At 33.4% G+C, this 23,289-nt stretch overlaps 2 non-coding genes across 2 annotated transcripts; both read right to left on the bottom strand.

The window, feature by feature from the left end:
- Positions 1-5,630: 5,630 nt before the first annotated feature.
- Positions 5,631-5,704, bottom strand: TRNAN-GUU (transfer RNA asparagine (anticodon GUU)). Its single transcript has one exon. It is a non-coding gene; the product is annotated as a tRNA-Asn (tRNA).
- A 605-nt stretch (positions 5,705-6,309) lies between these two features.
- On the bottom strand, positions 6,310-6,383 carry TRNAN-GUU (transfer RNA asparagine (anticodon GUU)). Its single transcript has one exon. It is a non-coding gene; the product is annotated as a tRNA-Asn (tRNA).
- Positions 6,384-23,289: the final 16,906 nt, after the last annotated feature.

Below are 23,289 nucleotides of genomic sequence, written 5' to 3'. Positions count from 1 at the left end.
GTTCTTCCTATTGCCTTGCTGTGGTTACTTTCCTTTGTGGAGCCATTGAAGCGCCTCTACTGATGACAATCGATGGTGTTTATTATTTTTCGCTTTGGTGAACACCAGCCAAGGAGTAGTTGATGTCGTCGTCACTATCGTCATTGGTAGCAATCAGAGTTTTATCGTCATCCTTCCTCCATTGTGTGAAGTGTGAAAAACTCGTTAATCATAAAGAAAAAAATACTATAGAATGATTGGAAATGGTTGAAACTTTGCAATATAGTAGACAGCAAATATTTATTCCCAATTACACGCGATGGTTTCATTGATGTATTGCTGCAGTTTTTCCAATGAGCTGGGGATCCAATTTGCACCATAGTGTTTGTCTGAATCGACCGAAGAACCGTTAAATGTTCATGACAATGAACTTGTTTCAATAAAATGAATCACTATGGAATAGAGTATATAGAGGAAAATTTTACGAAAATGAAGTGAAATTATCCTCAACGAAAATGAAGTGAAATTATCCTCAACTTTATGTATGCTACTTGGATTTAATTAATATCGATTTCGGAAATAAAAAGCATATGCTGGCGCGTATATAATTTAGTCAAGCCTGAATGGCTTAAATTTCCTTACTGATATTATTCTTTCTTAGTGTAATAATTTTTTCATGCTGTTATTTTCTTATTATACCCTCCACCATAGGATGGAGGTATATTAACTTTGTCATTCCGTTTGTAACACATCGAAATATTACTCTAAGACCCAATAAAGTATACATATTCTGGGTCGTAGTGAAATTCTGAGTCGATCTGAGCATGTCCGTCCATCCGTCCGTCTGTTGAAATCACGCTATCTTCCGAACGAAACAAGCTATCGACTTGGCACAAGTAGTTGTTATTGATGTAGGTCGGATGGTATTGCAAACGGGCCATATCGGCCACTTTTACGTATAGCCTCCATATAAACGGACCCCCAAATTTGGCTTGCAGGCCCTCTAAGAGAAGCAAATTTCATCCGATCCGGCTGAAATTTGGTACATGGTGTTAGTATATGGTCTCTATCAACCATGCAAAAATTGGTCCACATCGGTCCATAATTATATATAGCCCGTTATGGCGTTAGTATATGGTATCTAACAACCATGCAAAAATTGGTCCACATCGGTATATAATTATATATAGCCCCCATATAAACCGATCACCAGATTTGACCTCCTGAGCCTCTTGGAAGACCAAAATTCATCTGATTCAGTTGAAATTTGGTACGTGGTGATAATATATGGCCTCAAACACCCATGCACAAATAGGTCGAAATTGTTCCATAATTATGTATAGCCCATATAAACCGATCCCCAGATTTGTACTTCGGAGCCCCTTGGAAGAGCAAAATTCATCCAATTCGGTTGAAATTTGGTACATGATGTTAGTATATGGTATCCAACAACCATGCAGGAATTGGTTCATATCAGTCCATAATTATATATAGCCCCCATATAAACCGATCCCCAGATTTGACCTCCGGTGCCTTTTGGAGAAGTCAAATTCATCCGATCTGGTTGAAATTTGGTACGTGGTGGTAGTATATGATATTTAACCACCTTGCCAAAAGTGGTCGATATCAGTCCATAATCATATATAGGCCCCATATAAACCGATCCCGATATTTGGTTGTGGAGCCACTTGGATGAGCAAATTTCATCCGAGTCAGTTGAAATTTGGTACATTCCCAGCAAAAAAAAAAATTGGAAGTTGTTCCACAAACATTTCTTTTTAAGCCCATCCCAGAATCCTCCATCGAGTTTTTTGAACTTCTGATGCAGTCCTTTTGGACAACTTCACAAACATTTCTTCTAAAGCGCATCGTGGGATCACCTAGTAATTTTTTTCCACTTCCGATGCAGTCCTTTTGGACAAGTGCACAAACACTTCTTCTAAAGCACATCTTGGGATCCCCCAATGATTTGTTCTACTTCCGATGCAGTCCTTGTGGACAAGTATTAAAAAGAAAGCAATCAGGTTATTTTAAATGCAAATTTTGTACAATTAAATTTTACAAATAAAATAGAAAACTAATAAAAAAACTAAAAAAATAGAAATTAATAAAAAAAGTAAAAAAATAATAAAAAAAAAATAATAAATGTCATCCCCGCTGGGATTTGAACCTGTGCCGTTTGACTTTTTCGCTTCCATGGAAGTTCTTTTGAGAAGGTTTTGCAAATTACGAGAATTTTTAATTTTTTTTGTTGATTTTTAATGGAAAAAATATATTTATACGAAAATATATGCCGAAAATAAAAAATAAAAACGATGCATGACATAAAAAAATATTTTTTTAGAAAAATATTTGATAAAAAAAATTGCCGCTGGTGAGATTTGAACCTGCGTTTCTTATTTTTTCGTTCATACTAATAAAGAACATCTCGAGAAGCAACTATAATGTTATTCCTTGGTGTCGTATTACGATCATATCACAAACATTTGAATTGACCTTTCGACGATTTATGTTCAATGGCGTTGGTGGCTGAGTGTGCTAAGGTGTTCTGTTATGGTGCCAGCAAACCCAGGTTCAACCCCTGGTCGGAGCGAACAAATTTTTCAAATTGTAAAAATTAGATAATAGGAAAATAATTGTGTAATAAAACATATGCATGAAAAAAAATGAAATTGGTTGAAAATGTTTTTTTTCGCTTTTTAAATTTCTTCATTCAAATTAACTTCCAGGGCACAACTTCTAAAGCAATGCAAAGGATCCAAAAAGGAGTTCTTCCGTTCTATGACAAACCCATGTAAAATTCATTGGAGATGATCCAAGTTTGCACTACTTCCGGATCACAGATTGGGGATCCAAACTACTGTTTTGGAAGCTCTTTTTTTGCTGGGTTGTGCTAGTATATGGCCGTTAACAACCATGCCTAACTAAGTCCATAACGGTCTATAGTTATATATAGCCCTCAGATAAATCGATCCCCAATCACAAAAAATTGGTACATATCAAGTTCATAATTGTATATAGCCCCCATATAAGCAATTCTGGCTTAGACTTACCTAGACATACCTTTTTTATCTAATATATACCACGTATGGACTAACTCACAATTTAGAAAACGATGTTAAGAAGTTTTACGATACCACAACCCAAGTAATTTGATTGAGGATGACAGTCTTTCGTAGAAGTTTCTACGCAATCCATGGTGGAGGGTACATAAGATTCGGCCTGGCCGAACTTACGGCCGTATATACTTGTTTTTTTTTCACCATGTAGCTCACTTTCCATACATAAATTATTGCTTGTAAATTCCAATATGCGTTATACATCTGTAACGACAACATTCTCCACATCTATTTGCCAATATTATGAATTTTTTTCTTTTTCTTGGGCATAGAAAAGTAGACTGTATATGAATCTAAATGAAAAGCAAAACTCAATTATGGGTTTTAAAATTTAATTCTGCCGATTGCTAAAATTGATATGGCTCGTCAAGGTGCGAAACAAGTGCCTTGGGGATTAATCAGCATTCACCGACCAAAGAGCAAAGTCTTTTGCGGCTGGAATCATTGTGACCAAGATAGCAGCCATGAAAGAAATATTTCATCTAACTATGCATAAATACAGAACTGTAATGCCACACTGTTGTAGATAACTAAAATGCCACCATTATATGGTAACCCGATGTTTTTTGCTTTCATTATATTCGATGATGTGGTGAAGCACTGAAAACTACTATCTAAAGAAATCATTTTTTTATTAAATGGTAGCAAGTTTAAAGTAAACTCGTCTATTTAGAATTATCTCAAAAACTACTCCAATGGGATTTGCCAAGGTGATAATGAAATATCCACACTAAAAAGATCTATAATTTGATATGATTACAACCAATAAAAATAATGCTTAGAAAGTAGCATTTTGCATACAAAATAAATACTTTGAACACCATTTCCCAGAAGAACGAACATCTTAATGCTTCGAAATGGCTTTCCGACAGGCTTATGAAAGGAAATGTACCACATCAAAGGTAAATCTCTTATTGGGATAATTCATTTCTGTAAAAAAACATATCACAGTACCAGAGTGGTTACTTACAATGAAAAACACTACTGTCATTAAAACTTTGATTAATTTGATTAATTATCAGAATTATCAAAAAAATGTTTCGAAAATATTTTGCAAAAGAAATCTCAAGCTATATTTTACTTAAGTAATCCTATACCAAGATCAGAAGTTAATATTAAAGGGTGATACGGTCAAAATTTGGTCAAGGGAAAACGCGTGTAAATCGGTGAAGTCGTTTATTTAAAAAATCAAATTAAATTTCTTTTTCAAGTTCAATTAGTATAAAATTCAGGAAAAATTTTCAGTTAGGCTTTCGCTTTTCCAAATCCGAATTGCCGGGCCTCACGCTTGACACCTGCCATCAGATTTTGTACAGCCACCTTGTCCACCTTCTTCGCCGCAGAAAGCCAGTTTGCCTTGAACTGCTGCTCGTCCTTAGCAGTTTTTTTGGTCTTCTTTAGGTTCCGCTTGACAATAGCCCAGTATTTCTCAATTGGGCGGAGCTCTGGCGTGTTGGGAGGGTTCTTGTTTTTGGGAACCACCTGCACGTTGTTGGCGGCGTACCACTCCATGGCCTTTTTACCGTAATGGCAGGATGCCAAATCCGGCCAAAACAGTACGGAACAACCATGTTTCTTCAGGAAAGGCAGCAGACGTTTATTCAAACACTCTTTCACGTAAATTTCTTGGTTGACAGTCCCGGAAGCTATGAAAATGCTGTTTTCAAGCCACAGGTACAGATGGCTTGCCAAACCAGATATTTCTTTGCGAACTTTGACAGTTTTATGTGCTTGAAAATATCTGCTACCTTTCCACTTCCTTTTCCCGTATAAAACTCCTGTCCCGGAAGCTGCCATTACCACGCAGTCAAACTTCGTCAGCATCGTCGTGTACAGCCTCCGGGATCGCGCTTTGGCCGTCGTATTTTGTTTATCATCGCGATTTGGAGTCACTACCTTCTTGTAGGTCGATAGTCCGGCTCGTTTTTTGGCTCGATGCACGGTTGTAGACGATACACCCAGCTTATTTGCGGCATCTCGGAGAGAGAGGTTAGGGTTTCGCTTGAAACTACCGGCAACTCTCTTTGTCGTCTCAGCGGCTTCCGGTTTTCGATTTCCCCCCGATCCAGACTTCCTGGCTGTCGACAAACGTTCCCCAAACACTTTAATTACATTTGTAATGGTTGATTTGGCAACTTTTAGCAATTTTGCCAGCTTTGCGTGCGAGAAGCTCGGGTTTTCGCGATGCGCGAGCAAAATTTTGATACGCTGCTCTTCTTGCTTGGACGGCATTTTGACAACTGAAGAGTGAATTCCAAAATCAAAATAGGAGCAACATTCTACACACATACCTTCAAAATGAAGGGTGTTCAGGTTTTTTAAATGCAAAATTGAAAGAAATACGTCAAGTTTATATTGACCAAATTTTGACCGTATCACCCTTTAATAATAGCGATCGAGTGGATCAGAATATAGACGAATAGACTTTGAACTTTAGGATTCATATCGAGATCCAGTAGTCCCAAGATAGAGTTTTGTTTTCAATGACCAACTTTCGAAATCTCTAAAGTCTCACTAATAAAAGTTTCGGTACGCCCCCGGGTGGGCTCGAACCACCAACCTTTCGGTTAACAGCCGAACGCGCTAGCCAATTGCGCCACGGAGGCAATGTAGCCTATTAGAACACTGCAGTCATTAAAAATTTGATTGAAGTTTGAATTACAAAAACAAAAACTGAATAATGAAGGTCTTAACATTCTAAGTATTCTATGTCAAGGTCAGAACTTCTTGGATTATCAATTTTTGTGGCTTAAATCAATTTTCATCATATAGCGGATAATTATCCAGTGAATCCGATAGACTTTTGTCACACAGTGGTTTTCGAAACCTCTATGGTCTTACAAATAAAAGATTTAATAAGCCCCCGGGTGGGCTCTAACCACCAACCTTTCGGTTAACAGCCGAACGCTCTAGTCAATTGCGCCATGGAGGCGATATAGCCAGTACACTGCAATCATTAAAACTTTGATTGAAGTTTGAACTATCGGAAAAAGTACTTTGAAAATAAGTCGTATCAGAAGATTGAAGTTCTACTCTTCCCAAGTGTTCCTAGGTCAAAGTCAGAACTTCATGGATTATCCATTTTTGTAGCTTTAATCAATTTTTATTATATAGCGGAAAATTTTCCAGTGGATCCAAAGATAGACTATGGTTCTCAATGGTAACATATAATTTCGAAATCTCTATGGTCTTACAAATAAAAGATTCCATGCGCCCCCGGGTGGGCTCGAACCACCAATCTTTCGGTTAACAGCCGAACGCGCTAGCCAATTGCGCCACGGAGGCGATGAGGTCCAGGTATTTATGAAATAGCCGATCAATTCTTGAACGATTTGCAACATTGGAAAAAATGCTCTGAAAATCTGTCTTCCGTCTAAAAGACTTGGAGCAGCGAAAAAAAACTTATTTCAGGCTCACTTAGACTATTCAGTACATTGTGATACCACAGTGATGAACGTCTTTCTTATCACTGAGTGCTGAGTGTTCGATGGTGTTGACTACAATGATCTTATAAATCATTGTATCAAACATCCTTCATTAGACTTGCAGCCAGATGAACGTGTAAGGCTACTAGGGGCACTTTTTCCATTTAACTGAGGAGGGTGTATGTCCACGAGTGCTGCAGTGCTTGTCTTCAGGCCAATCTTGAGACCATGAAATCATGCATTTCTATGATATAAAATTTTTTCCTTGACCAAAAGTCGATAGACTTTTCAATGAAGTCCTTTTGTCCAGTTAAGTGATTCGACTTTAAATTGGGTAGCATGAAAGAAAATTTCGTTTTACCAAGGTCAACTTGGCATTAATACTTCTGAAAAAATCTTCAAAATTTTAATTTATAGACTTTTTGCATGTTGGCTGCAAAGCTAAAATCGTTTAAAAAAGAGATTTTTATACCCTCCACCATAGGATGGGGGGGGGGGATATTAACTTTGTCATTCCGTCTGTAACACATCGAAATATAGCTCTAAGACCCCATAAAGTGTACATATATTCTGGGTGTTGATGAAATTCTGAGTCGATCTAAGCATGTCCGTCCTTCTGTTGAAATCACGCTAACTTCCGAACGAAACAAGCTATCGACTTGAAACTTGGCGTACGTAGTTGTTATTGATGTAGGTCGGATGATATTGCAAATGGGCCATATCGATCAACTTTTACGTATAGCCCCCATATAGGACGGACCCCCAGATTTGGATTGCGGAGCCTCTTGGAAGAACAAACTTCATCCGATCCGAATGAATTTTGGTATATGCTGTTAGTATATGGTATCTAACAACCATGCAAAAATTGGTCCACATCGGTTCATAATTATATATAGCCCCCATATAAACGGACCCCCAGATTTGGCTTGCGGAGCCTCTGAGAGAAGCAAATTTCATCCGATTTGGCTGAAATTTGGTAGGTGGTGTTATTAACAACCATGCAAAAATTGGTCAATATCGGTATATAATTATATATAGCCCCCATATAAACCGATCCCCAAATTTGGCTTGCGGATCCTCTAAGAGAAGCAAATTTCATCGGATCCGACTGAAATTTGGAACATGGTGTTGGTATATGGTCTCTAATACCCATGCAAAAATTGGTCCACATCGGTCCATAATTATATATAGCCCCCATATAAATCGATCCCCAGATTTGACCTCCGGAGCCTCTTGGAAGAACAAAATTCATCCGATCCGAATGAATTTTGGTATGTGCTGTTAGTATATGGTCTCTAACAACCATGCAGAAATTGGTCCACATCGGTCCATAATTATATTTAGCCCCCAAATAAACCGATCCCAAATGTGAGCTCCGGAGCCTCTTGGAAGAACAAAACTCATCCGATTCGAATGAATTTTGGTACATAGTGTAATTAAATGATCACTAACAACCATGCAAAAATTGATCCATATCGGTCCATAATTATATATAGGCCCCATATAGCCCGATCCCCAGATTTGACCTCCGGAGCCTCTTGGAAGAGCAAAATACATCCGATTCGGTTAAAATTCGGTACGTGGTGTTACTATATGGTCTCTAACATCCATGCAGGAATTGGTCCATATCGGTCCATAATTATATATATAGCTTCCATATAAACCGATCCCCATATTTGATCTCCGGTGCCTTTTGGAGATGCAAAATGCATCCGATCTGCTTGAAATTTTGCACATTGTGCTAGTATAACATATGGCCGCTAACAAGCATTCCAAACTAGGTCCATATCGATCTATAGTTATATATAGACCGATCCCCAATCACACAAAAATTGATCCATATTGGTTCATAATTGTACAAGGCCCCCATATACAGCGACCTCCATATTTGAACTCTGGCTCTCTAATTCCATAGTCCATATCGGTTCGTAATTATTTGCAGACTTACCTTTCTTGTCTAATATATACAACGTATGGACTAACTTACAATTTAGAAGACGGTGTTAAGAAGTTTTGAGATACCATGCCATTTGCAAGTGTTACCGCAACCCAAGTAATTCGATTGTGGATTACAGTATTTAGTAGAAGTTTCTGCGCAATCCATGGTGGAGGGTACATAAGCTTTGCCCTGGCAGAACTTACGGCCGTATATACTTGTTTTTTTTACGCTTTATTTGGAAGACTTTTTATTGGAAACAAACCATAATTTCTACTTGTAATCGAGTTCGAATTTGGATATCTAAGTTGTCGTTAACATGATTTTCAACTGCCCAAAATTCAAATTTAAAAGAGAATTATTTTTGAAATGTGCGAAAATCAAATTTTGAAAAATAAATTCTAAAAACTACAAATTGGAAGTTAAATAACATTTACCAGAAAGTAATGATGGTAAAAAAAAAACAGTGTAATGTAAAAATATTTCTACTACTCTCTACTAAAATCAAATTGTTTATTTGTAGTTAAAAACTTAGTTGCGCACTGTATTTTTTAAGATGCAACCACTATAAAAAATATTTTTGAAAACATGTGGTATACAGATGTTCTTTTTTAACCATTTTGTAGATTATATATTTTTTTCAGAGGAATCGGTGTGCTAAGGGTTAAGATACGTAATTTGCACTCATTAAGGACAAATTTCTTTAAAATAAAAAAATAATTAAAAGAAACTTCTTAATCTTTGCGTCAGAAATTCTACCTGAATTGCTGAAAGGGGATAATCTACCGCTGAAAAACTTTTTGGTATTTCGTCGAAACTGGGTTTGAGTCCACAACCCTGTGAACGCAAGGCAGGCAGAGTAACCATTGCACCATGGTGGATCCGTTTGACTTACATCCAGCTCTAAAATTTGGGCGAGAGATAACTGGTGCCATATATGTTTACTCTGGACAATTGAGCGAAATCCTAGGGAGTTTCTATTTCGTTTATTGTTCTATTTGCATCGATTGTCAAGTTTAAGAATTTACAAGGAAATGGTGTAAAAATGCGAAAGAAAGAGCCAGTTACAATAAAAAAAAGAGTAACAAAGAATTACTGTGATCATTTATGACTGAAAGCATAGATAAACCAATTTTAAGTATCAACATCCTAATAAAGAATGAATTTTTTTCACTCGTGCGTTCTCACACACAGATGCAAAGTCATGACTAGATTGTTCCTTAATTTCAGGAAAATCAAATCACTTTAGTTAACGAGAGGTGGAGCTACTGCCCCGAAGATGTAATAAGTTAATGGTATTTATGAGTCAAATAAATAGCTCTAAAGTAAATAACATGAATTAGATGTTTGGAGAAATTAACCCAGTGACCGGGATATGAAATTGGCTTTTTGCAAATACATTTTTAGATACAGCTAAAATAGTTAAATTTGGAAATATACTAAACTAGAAAGCAGTTGTGTAAATCAAAATTTTAGCTGGCACAAATAGATGCATTTGCTTGGTATATCTGAGTTGGGATTTTAATATGATATTCATTTATAAACCGATTGATTAAAATTAAATTTATTATGATTTTCTTTCATACTCAAAACCTAGCTATCTTTAGCACATTGAAAAAAAATCCGTACCTAAACTATCGCTAAATTGAACTTATTGGTATTTGCAAAAAAAAAATTATTTTTCGTTTGTGGTTAAATTTTATTATTTTTTCGAAATTGTCCATAGCATAATGAAATTTTCCTCACATGGCCCCAGAAACCAGAGTTTTTTTCCTGATTTGCTTTAAATCTTATACAAAGAGTAGAATTGACAATCTCGCTATATCTGCCAAAATTTTGTTGAAATCGGTTGAGATATAGATATAGTTCCCACATATATCTTTCCCACACGCAGAGAAGGAATATGATCACCTCAACCCTGTTTCGAGAGCAAAATGTTATTTTTGGACGGTGACCATGGAAATGTCGCAAAAATGTTGTCTTCTCGGCAAACATATACATGGTTGCCAAAGTCAGACATATGCTTTTTGAGAAAATAACATGGTTGTCGCAAACATGTTACATGTTCTCCGTCCTAAAATAACATTTCGCTCTCGAAACATGGTTGAGGTGATCATATTCCTTCTCTGGGTGCATACATCTTTCGCCCGATATGCGCTTATATGACTCGAGAAGCCAAAGTTTTATTATTTTGCACAGGAAGTACTGGCTTTAGATTTCAATACTCTCCATAAATCCGCCCGGATTTAACCCTTAGAAGCAGAAGGTCACCGATTCCTCTTAAAAAAATATATAGCATGCAATATGGTAAATAAAGAAAATCTGCATACCACATTTTTTCAAAAAAAAATGTATCTGTTTTTTTTAAAAAAATAGTGTTTGTATCTTTAAACATACGGTGCTAATGAAAGGTTTTTTTATTTACAAATAAACAATTTGATTTTAGTAGAGAATATAGATATGTTTACTCCACACAACTTTTTTACCAATACTACTTTCATCTCTGGTAAATATTATTTAACTTTAAATATTTAGTTTTTTTTGAATTTTTGGTCAAAATTTGATGTTTAATTTTGACTGCAGATTACTCAGAAGTACAACAACTTTTCCGGAAAATATAAATTTAGAAATAGTGCTATGATATCTTAAATACAACCAACTTGATTTCATAGGAAATTTTAATAGGTAAGAATTTTTTCTCACCTATTAAATGCGCACTGTATTTTAAAAGATACAGTGCGCATTTAAGGCTTAAATTTAAAACCTAAAAAATTTCCAAGAGGCCTAAAAGTTTGTGCAAATCAGTTCAGATTTAAATAAAATAGGCGACCGGACATCCCTCAACGGACATATCGCCCAAAATGATTTTTGGGCGGTCACATCGTCCAATATTAGTTTGGGCTTTATGTCCTCCCTCATCGCGGTCATATGTCCCAATATTTTATGGAGAAAACAAGTAAGGAAAGTCTAAAGTCGGGCGGGGCCGACTATATATACCCTGCACCACTTTGTAGATCTAAATTTTCGATACCATATCACATCCGTCAAATGTGTTGGGTGCTATATATAAAGGTTTGTCCCAAATACATACATTTAAATATCACTCGATTTGGACAGAATTTGATAGACTTTTACAAAATCTATAGACTCAAAATTTAAGTTGGCTAATGCACTAGGGTGGAACACAATTTTAGTAGAAAATATGGGAAACATTTAAATCTGAAGCAATTTTAAGGAAACTTCGCAAAAGTTTATTTATGATTTATCCCTCGATATATATATTAGAAGTTTAGGAAAATTAGAGTCATTTTTACAACTTTTCGACTACGCAGTGGCGATTTAACAAGGAAAGTGATGGTATTTGGACCATTTTTGTCGAAATCAGAAAATCATATATATGGGAGCTATATCTAAATCTGAACCGATTTCAATCAAATTTGGCACACATGACTATATTACTAATTGTACTCCTTGTGCACAATTTCAAGCTAATCGGAATAAAACTCTGACTTCTGGGTCCATATAAGTCCATATCGGGCGAATGTCCATATTGGGCCAAAACTCTGTCTTCTGGGGCCATATAAGTCCATATCGGGCGAAAAATATATATGGAAGCTATATCTAAATCTGAACTGACTTCAATCAAATTTGGCACACATGACTACACTACCAATTGTACTCCTTGTGCACAATTTCAAGCTAATCGGAATAAAACTCTGACTTCTGGGTCCATATAAGTCCATATCGGGCGAATGATATATATGGGAGTTATATCAAAATCTGAATCGATTTCAACCAAATTTGGCACACATAGCTACAATGCTAAATCTACTCCCTGTGCAAAATTTCAACCAAATTGGGCCAAAACTCTGGCTTTTAGGACCATATTAGTCCATATCGGGCGAAAGATATATATAGGAGCTATATCTAAATCTGAACCGATTTCAATCAAATTTTGCACACTTGACTATACGACTAAGTGTTACGTTTGTACAAAATTTCAAGCAAATCTGTGTAAAACTCTGGCTGCTGGGTCCATATTAGTGCATATCGGGCGAAAGATATATATGGGAGCTATATCTAAATCTGAACCGTTTTTTTCCAAAATCAATAGGGTTCTATTCTGACCCAAATTAGGAACATGTGCCGAATTTGAAGGCAATTGGACTTAAATTTCGATCTAGACTTTGATCACAAAAATGTGTTCACAGACAGACGGACGGACAGACGGACATGGTTATATCGACTCAGGGACCCACCCTGAGCATTATTGCCAAAGACACCATGTGTCTATCTCGTCTCCTTCTGGGTGTTACAAACATATGCACTAACTTATAATACCCTGTTCCACAGTGTGGCGTAGGGTATAATGAATGTTGGAATACAAATCGAAAAGTATCCTAAATGAAGTAGTTTTGATCCCCAATTTTGGTTAACTAAATACGTACGGTATTTAATTCAAAATGCCATAACTAGAAAGACAGTGCAGATCTCGTGGTGCCAAACGCTCCACAAAGCCCCCAAGAACTCATAGCACTATTTGCCAAATCGGAACATATGAGTGGAAAGAAAGTGTGCCGGAAAAGATATTTTAGCAAACAATTATTATGAAAGCCGATTTGGCATACAGTCTCTTTGTGTTCCACCCCAGTAACTGAAATAATAAATAATATGGGTGATGGAGCTGCTACTATTTTATTGATGTCCCTTTTTCGGTCGTTCCATTTCATCTTATTCGCGCGCGCGAATTATTTTGTAAATTCATCACATTCAGTTTGTCCTCAAATCCTAGCAACTTTCATATTATTATCTTTTTCTAAACATTAAAATTGGAAAGAGATGAGAAGATCGCTGAGATTTCGCTGCACGGCCTATATAAGATGCACCAAAGACTATACCAAGTTTGCCATTTCGTGGGTTTGGGGCTATGATGCTCGTCGACAAATGGATTTTCGTACTCAAATATTTTTTGGAAATTTATATTATTTTATTTGTTCTTAAGGTTTTTTTGCACATTATTTAAATTCCGAAATTTTAAATTAACTACAAAAAATTGGTATAACAAAGGAGTTTTATATATCGCCCCAAAATAACTTTTTGTGAAGTGAAAACTAAGCCCATCTCTAGAAGAGAAGATTTGGATTAAATTTAAAAGTAAAAGGCCTAAGGACGAACATTCTTTTATTTTATTTTATTTTATTTTTTTTTTTTTTTTGCTTATAAACATCAGTCGATTTAGGTTAATATTTTGTAGCCTAGTAAAGGGCTGGAAATATTACAATCTACTGAAACTAAGATGAATCAATCTAATTACTAATAAAAATTAATTCTTTTCTGAAAACCTATAAATTCTATTGATATTCTTATTAATACATCTGTCACAAAACAAATCTTGATTTTTCACTGTTGTTCCAATTTAACAGTCGCTTATGTGATGGTGGTGTTTGGTACACGGTCAAATAATCTTAACTTAAATATCTAAGCACCTCTCTTTGCCTCAAACACCAATCAATGGTTTGGTCTTTTTTACTGTGCTTAGTGCAGGTGCTCGGCAAGGTCTTGAGAGTTAAGAAGAAATCAAAAGTGGTGATGGTGATTTTTGCAGGCTTGTATGCCACACCGGCAGAATTGACGTTAACACTCGCCGGCTGTGGGACACCGTGTTAAAGCGTAAAAATGACACGTTATGAATGTTTTACCAAATTACCACACGATTCAAATGTTATGGGATCCAAATGAAAATAAGAAAAAACAAAAACAGTTGAAATAAAAATAAGAAACAACAAAATGTTGTTTAATACACAGAAAGAAATGAATTTCTGATTCAATCAAAAAATTAATGGATACAATTATTTTTATACCCTCCATCATAGGACGGGGGGTGTATTAAATTTGTCATTCCGCTTGAAACACATCGAAATATGGCTCTAAGACTTCATGAAGTATATATTCTGGGTCGTGGTGAAATTCTGAGTCGATCTAAGCATGTCCGACCGTCCGTCCGCTAACTTCCGAACGAAACAAGCTATCGACTTCAAACTTGACACTTTTACGTATAGCTCCCATATAAACGGACCCCCAGATTTGGCTTGCGGAGCCTCTAAAAGTAGCATGTTTCATCTGATCTGGCTGAAATTTGCTAAATGGTGTAAATATATGGTATCTAGCAAAATTGGCCCATACCAGTCCATAATTATATAACCCATATAAGTCCATAATTATATCTCCCATATAAACCGATCCCCAGATTTGTTTGCGCATCCTCTAAGAGAAGCAAATTTTATCCGAATTTTATCCATATCGGTCAATAATTATATATAGCCCCCATATAAACCGATCCCCAGATTTGTCCTTCGGAGCCTCTTAGAAGAGCTAAATCCGATCCGGTTAAAATTTGGAACGTGGTGTTAGTACGTGGTCTCTAACAACCATGCGAAAATTGGTCCATATCGGTCAATAATTATATATCGCCCCCATATAAACCGTTCCCCAGATTTGATCTCCATAGCCTCTTGGAGAAGCAAAATTCATCCGATCAGGTTGAAATTTGGAACGTAGTGTTAGTATATGGTCGCTAATAACCATGCCAAAATTGGTCCATATCGGTCTATAGTTATATATAGCCGATCCCCAATCACACAAAATTTGGTCCATATCGGTTCATAATCATGGTTGCAACTCGAGCCAAAAACAATCTACCAACATTTTATTTCTATAGAAAATTTTGTCAAATTTTTATTTCTATAGAAAATTTTATCAAAATTGTATTCCTATATAAAATGTTGTCAAAATTTTATTTCTATAGAAAATTTTTTCAAAATTTTATTTCTATAGAAAATTTTGTCAAAATTTTATTTTTATAGAAAATTTTTGTCAAAATTTTATTTCTATAGAAAATTTTATCAAAATTTTATTCCTATAGAAAATGTTGTCAAATTTTATTTCTATAGAAAATTTTGGCAAAATTTTATTTCTATAGAAAATTTTGTCAAAAGTTTATTTCTGTAGAAAATTTTGTCAAATTTTTATTTCTATAGAAAATTTTGTCAAAATTTTATTTCTATAGAAAATTTTGTCAAAATTTTATTTTTATAGAAAATTTTGTCAAAATTTTATTTCTATAGAAAATTTTGTCAAAAGTTTATTTCTATAGAAAATTTTGTCAAAATTTTATTTCTATAGAAAATTTTGTCAAAATTTTATTTCTATAGAAAATTTTGTCAAAATTTTATTTCTATAGAAAATTTTGTCAAAATTTTATTTGTATAGAAAATTTTGTCAAAATTTTATTTCTATAGAAAATTTTGTTAAAATTTTATTTCTATAGAAAATTTTGTCAAAATTTTATTTCTATAGAAAATTTTGTCAAATTTTTATTTCTATAGAAAATGTTGTCAAAATTTTATTTCTATAGAAAATTTTGTCAAATTTTTATTTCTATAGAAAATTTTGTCATTTTTTTTATTTCTATAGAATTTTTTATTTCTATAGAAAATTTTGTCCAAATTTTACTTCTATAGAAAATGTTCTCAAAATTTTATTTCTATAGAAAATTTTGTCAAAATTTTATTTTTATAGAAAATTTTGTCAAAATTTTATTTCTATAGAAAATTTTGTCAAAAGTTTATTTCTATAGAAAATTTTGTCAAAATTTTATTTCTATAGAAAATTTTGTCAAAATTTTATTTCTATAGAAAATTTTGTCAAAATTTTATTTGTATAGAAAATTTTGTCAAAATTTTATTTCTATAGAAAATTTTGTTAAAATTTTATTTCTATAGAAAATTTTGTCAAAATTTTATTTCTATAGAAAATTTTGTCAAATTTTTATTTCTATAGAAAATTTTGTCAAAATTTTATTTCTATAGAAAATTTTGTCAAATTTTTATTTCTATAGAAAATTTTGTCATTTTTTTTTTTATTTCTATAGAATTTTTTATTTCTATAGAAAATTTTGTCCAAATTTTACTTCTATAGAAAATGTTCTCAAAATTTTATTTCTATAGAAACTTTTGTCAAAATTTTATTTTTATAGAAAATATTGTCAAACTTAATTATGTTATATACGCATTGATTCGGCCGTTTTTAGTTTAATATATACCACGTATGGACTACCTTAAAATTTAGGAGACGGTGCTAGGAAGTTTAAAGATAACATACCTTGCCATCGGCAAGTGTTACCGCTACCCAAGTAATTCGATGCAGTAGAAGTTTCTACGCAATCCATGGTGGAGGGTACATAAGCTTCGGCCTGGCTGAACTTACGGCCGTATATACTTGTTTTTAAATAACTCGCTTCAATCATGAACATGATAGTCCCGCCATGTTTCGATATTCGGAATCTTAAAACCTATAAACCTTAAAAATTTGCAAATCAGTAATCCCTCGATTTACGTCATCATTCCGGAATTTGACGACGTTAATCGAATTAAAAATTGCTAATACTACTACTAAGTCCATTTAATTATATAGATATGTGCGTGTACACACAAAAAAATTTTTTTCTGATTCAATCACGAAATTAATTGATCCAATTAATTTTTTAATTGAAATGATAGTATCAATCACAGTTTTAATTGGGCATAGAAAAAATTCTTGATTAAAATATTAAGTGATGTCATTAGCAATTTTCAATTAATTTTTTAATTGATTCAATTAAAAATTTAATTGATTTTGAATGCAAACCCCAATTAATTTTTTATTTAAAAAGGTAGCTATTTTCAATTACTTTCTGAATTGGCTTAGAGTTTTTATTTGGATTAAGAAATGTTCATCACTTTTTTTAACGGACTTAGTCTTCCGAATTTGATTAAAAAGTTAATTGTATCAATTAATTTTTTAATTAAAAATTTTAAAATTTTCAATCATTGACTTAATTAACTTTATGTTCTATCTTGATTAAAAAGTTAGTTGTATCAATTAATTTATTAATTGAAAAAATATTCAACTTCAATTAACTTTTTAATTGGAAATATTTTGGTGATATTTTTTTCTGTGTATAATAAAAAAACTTCAAAAATTAAGGTAATTCAGTCTTTTATTCATAAAAAAACATAAATATATTTTATGTATATATATATATATATTTATTTATTTTAACCATTCATTATTCAAAAATATCAGGGTTTACAAATTAAGTTCATAAATAAATGAAAAGACGTTACGTTGTATACATATAAAAAAACATCGCCACTTTGACAACTGCGTTATATATGCAATATCAATCAGAATTTGACGAATATTCGGTAAGAATTTCAAAAATAAATGTTTCCATGTCATCATCGTTGGTATTTATTTCATTTATGGAAGGCGTTTCTGATAAAATTGGCACAATAACGATGACGTAAATCGAAACAACGTAAACCGAGGCGACGTAAATCGAGGGATTGCTGTGTAGTTCTCTTTAATGATGAAATTAAATAACTTTATTTTTTAGTAAATTCTTGCGATTTTTAGTAAATTCTTGATTTAAAAAATTGATTGATTTTCTCAACACTTTCAATTAATGTTTTAATTGGTTCAATTAAAAACTTAATGGATTTTTGCCATTATTTTTGATAAATAAATAAATCAATTGTTTATTTATTTATAACTGTTTTACCTTAAAATTTTATTTTCATTTTGGAGCATGATTTAATATTGTTTATTTTTCTTTGCATTTGAGACAAAATTTGATGATTCTAGTAAGCATATAGAAGCTTATTATTACTAATATTGATTTTTAAATTGGTTTTGATTTAATTAAAGTTTTATTTAGGATAATTAATATTTTATTTAAAAACTTGAATTTTTTCAATTGTACAAAGTCAATAAAAGACTTCGTTTTTTATTTTGATTAAAATTTATCACTTAATTATACCCTGTGCCACACTGTGGAACAGGGTATAAGTTAGTGCATATGTTTGTAACACCCAGAAGGAGACGAGATAGACACATGGTGTCTTTGGCAATAATGATCAGGGTGGGTCCCTGAGTCGATATAACCATGTCCGTCTGTCCGTCCGTCCTGTCTGTCTGTGAACACATTTTTGTGATCAAAGTCTTGGTCGCAATTTACCCAGCAGCCAGAGTTTTATACCGATTTGCTTGAAATTTTGTACAAACATAACACTTAGTCGTATAGTCAAGTGTGCAAAATTTGATTGAAATCGGTTCAGATTTAGATATAGCTCCCATATATATCTTTCGCCCGATATCGACTTATATGGCCTCAGAAGCCAGCTTTTTTGCCGAATTTGGTTGAAATTTTGCACTAGTAGTACAATTAGTCGAGTGTGCAAAATTTGATTGAAATCGGTTCAGATTTAGATATAGCTCCCATATATATCTTTCACCCGATATGGACTAATATGGTCCTAAAAGCCAGAGTTTTATCCCGATTAGCTTGAAATTTTGCACAATTAGTTCAATTGATAGTATAGTCATGTGTGCCAAATTTGAGTGAAATCGGTTCAGATTGAGATATAGCTTCCATATATATTTTTCGCCCGATATGGACTTATATGGTCCCAGAAGCCAGAGTTTTGGCCCAATTTGGTTGAAATTTTGCACTAGGAGTACAATTAGTAATATAATCATGTGTGCCAAATTTGATTGAAATCGGTTCAGATTTACATATAGCTCCCATATATATGTTTTTCCGATTTCGACAAAAATGGTCAAAATACCAACATTTTCCTTGTAAAATCGCCACTGCTTAGTCGAAAAGTTGTAAAAATGATTCTAATTTTCCTAAACTTCTAATACATATATATCGAGCGATAAATCATAAATAAACTTTTGAGAAGTTTCCTTAAAATTGCTTGAGATTTAAATGTTTCCCATATTTTTTTTTACTAAAATTGTGTTCCACCCTAGTGCATTAGCCAACTTAAATTTTGAGTCTCTAGATTTTGTAAAAGTCTATCAAATTCTGTCCAAATCGAGTGATTTTTAAATGTATGTATTTGGGACAAACCTTTATATATAGCACCCAACACATTTGACGGATGTGATATGGTATCGAAAATTTAGATCTACAAAGTGGTGCAGGGTATAATATAGTCGACCCCGCCCGACTTTAGACTTTCCTTACTTGTTTTTTAACTGATTACGTTTCAAACTTCATTCAATTTTTTAGTGGAAATATTATGGCGACATTTTTTTCTCCGTGCTACGTACCTTGAAAAAAATATATTGTCGCACTCACAAAGATTTTTTATTTTTAAAATATTTATATACATAAATTATGTTTTCTCAAAAATTATAATTTTTTGCGTAATTATTATTTCTTAAATTTTTTTTATTTTGAAGATGTTTAAAACATAAATGTATTATTCAAATTATATTTTTATTTATTTTTTTTTGTCACTTATACCCATATTATTTTTAAAATAAAATATATTTGCATAGCAAAGAAGACGCATTTGTCATTAATTATAATGTTCCCCGTAAAATTATTATTTTTTCTGATAATTATTAGTTATCAAAAATTATTTATTTTGCGGTACTCTATATTTAAAATACCAATATTTTTTCACATTTTAAGCATTTTGTTTTAGAAAAATATAATTATATAAAAAAAAATCTGGGGTGCGTTTTAATGTTTTTGGAACAACTTCCAATTTTTTGTTGCTGCACAGTTTTCCATTCCGTGGATTTGAGACCATTACTCGATAGATCCTGGTGGAGAAATGGGTTTTCGGACCTTATTACCATTTATCCACATTTTATTACTAAATTTCCAAAGATATAGAATCCCGATAAATTGCATAGCAAAGAAGACGCATTTGTCATAAAATATAATCTTTCCTCATAAATATTATTTTTTTCATAATTATTATTTCTCATAAATTATTAATTTTGTGGTTACTTTATATTTAAAATACAAATGTTTTAGTCAAATTGTATTTGTAATGGCTTTTCAATTTTGTCATTTTTAACTATGTTATTTTTGACAAATGCAATGATTATATCAATTTTAAATAAATCAGAAAAATACTAAATTTATAAAATGTTCAAGAACACAATTTAATATATAGCCAAATTCTTGCGATATATCGATAAAACTTCAAAATCCCTGACCCTGACCTAAACCGTTTGCAATGCAGTCATATATTTTCTAAAATTTCTTTAAGTGTAAAGAATGTTGATATTTTTCAGTCTTAAATCTTTGTCTCATGCACAACAGATTTTGCATGTTATTGGCTGTAATACTTTTTTTTGTCTGGTGTGTGCAAGCAAATACTTAACAACAATATTATTTTAATTCTTTTTTCTGAAATTTATTAAATAAAATATTGAAACAAAAAAATCTCACAGAATACAAAAAAAGTTGTTTTTTAAGTTTATTAAAATACACGAAAATAACGACACGAGTTACATAAACATATGCACACTGCAAGGGGAGTTCATGAAAATCTTTGTTGGCTAAGTGACTTCAAATGTCTTTTGGGGAGAATAGAAAAAAAGGCGAGTCTGGCTGCGATAAGATCGAATGCTGGTTACCTAGTGGCCTGACTGACTGCCTGCCTGCCCTGCCACATTGCTACGGGTAGACCCGTGCGATCAGTACGAGTTCTTTATTAACTGCAGACAAACAGAAATATTTTACTTTGACAAATTTATTAAAAGAAAAATTTAACAAGTCCATATACACGAAATAATGCAGCGTGGAGTGGGGGATACAAAAATTAAATAAATAACTAATAATGATTTCATTTTTTTGTTTGTTATAAAATGAACGGAAAAACAAAATCTGTGGGTAAATTGATGACTATCAATGGCTGTTGTAAGTGGCCGAAGTTATAGTCTTTGGAAGTTTTATATAAATGTGGTATAGACGCATGGAAAACACTTGATGTTAGCAACAAATTCACATTGAATTTACAGGGCCATATTAGAATTGTTTTAATTAATGAAAATTCCATGTCTACTACAAAATACTGGCTCTATTGTTATTATATATATTGATGGGAAAATTTCATAATTACTTCACAACTCCTTGTGACAAAGAATTTGCCACGGAGCTTTTAGGTGAGTTCTTCGGTTCCTTTTTCATCGGGAGTATGATTAATTCCCAGATTATCTGTAGTTGATGAGAATTTGGTTTCTTAGGTAATAAGGAAATGTTGAGTTTGTATATATGTAGTTGGTCGGGAATTTCTGAGCTCTTCGGCTTTTAAACGGCTTCGTAAGACTACGGTTGGCTATTTTTGCTGACTCGAGAATGAATCGTATAAGTGGACTGACCTCAACTTAGGTATCGACAATAGACCGGTAACCGTCCTGGGTTCTGTAACAGCTTTAGCTTCCGGTTCGGTATGAGATTTGATGGTAGCCTCGGGTTGGTAAACATTTCTAATAGAATTTGATTATACTAAAAATTTGTTCTTTTAGTTGAAGGTCTTCGTCAATTTTATGTTAGGTTAGACATAGTCCGATTCCATGTTCAATGCTCAATGACAAGGGACCTCCTTTTTATAGCGAAACCTGAACGACGTTTAACATTACGGTGAAACCACTTAGAGTAGTGTACCCCTGTCCAGTGTTGCCAGTATTTTTCGGGCTCTTGTCCCCCAAAATAGGACGCTTTCATCCCCAAAAAAACCCAAATTAATTTAAAATTCCCCACAAAAATCCCCAATAAATTTTTTGGCAAGTTTTTTTGAAAAAAGTAAAAGAATAGGCTCAGCTGTAAAAAAATCCATCATAATTTAAAACCAGTAAGGAAAGTCTAAAGTCGGGCGGGGCCGACTATATTATACCCTGCACCACTTTGTAGATCTAAATTTTCGATACCATATCACATCCGTCAAATGTGTTGGGGGCTATATATAAAGGTTTGTCCCAAATACATACATTTAAATATCATTCGATCTGGAAGAATTTGATAGACTTCTACAAAATCTATAGACTCAAAATTTAAGTCGGCTAATGCACTAGGGTGGAACACAATGTTAGTAAAAAATAATATGGGAAACGTTTAAATCTGAAGCAATTTTAAGGAAACTTCGAAAAAGTTTATTTATGAATTATCGCTCGATATATATGTATTAGAAGTTTAGGGAGCTATATCTAAATCTGAACCGATTTCAACCAAATTTGGCACGCATAGCTACAATGCTAATTATACTCCCTGTGCAAAATTTCAACTAAATCGGAGCAAAAAATTGGCCTCTGTGGGCAAATGAGTGTAAATCGGGCGAAAGCTTTATATGGGAGCTATATCTAAATCTGAACCGATTTGGCTGATATTTTGCAAGTTATTCGAGACTCGTAATATATTCGGATATACGGAATTTGAGGAAGATCGGTTGATATACACGCCAATTATGACCAGATCGGTGAAAAATATATATGGCAGCTATATCTAAATCTGAACCGATTTTTTCCAAAATCAATAGGGATCGTCTTTGAGCCGAAACAGGACCCTATACCAAATTTTGGGACAATCGGACTAAAACTGCGAGCTGTACTTTGCACACAAAAATACATCAACAGACAGACGGACAGACAGACAGACAGACGGTCATCGCTAAATCGACTCAGAATTTAATTCTAAGACGATCGGTATACTAAACGATGGGTCTCAGACTTTTCCTTCTTGGCGTTACATACAAATGCACAAACTTATTATACCCTGTACCACAGTAGTGGTGAAGGGTATAAATATGGGAAACATTTAAATCTGAAGCAATTTTAAGGACACTTCGCAAAAGTTTATTTATGATTTGTCGCTCGATATATATGTATTAGAAATTTAGGAAAATTAGGGTAATTTTTACAACTTTTCGACTAAGCAGTGGCGATTTTACAAGGAAAATGGTATTTTGACCATTTTTGTCGAAAT

The sequence above is a fragment of the Haematobia irritans genome, chromosome 2, assembly GCF_050003625.1.
Source record: "Haematobia irritans isolate KBUSLIRL chromosome 2, ASM5000362v1, whole genome shotgun sequence".
Lineage (NCBI taxonomy): Eukaryota > Metazoa > Arthropoda > Insecta > Diptera > Muscidae > Haematobia > Haematobia irritans.
Note: the sequence above shows the minus strand (reverse complement) of the source record. Positions and strands in the feature narration are given on the sequence as shown.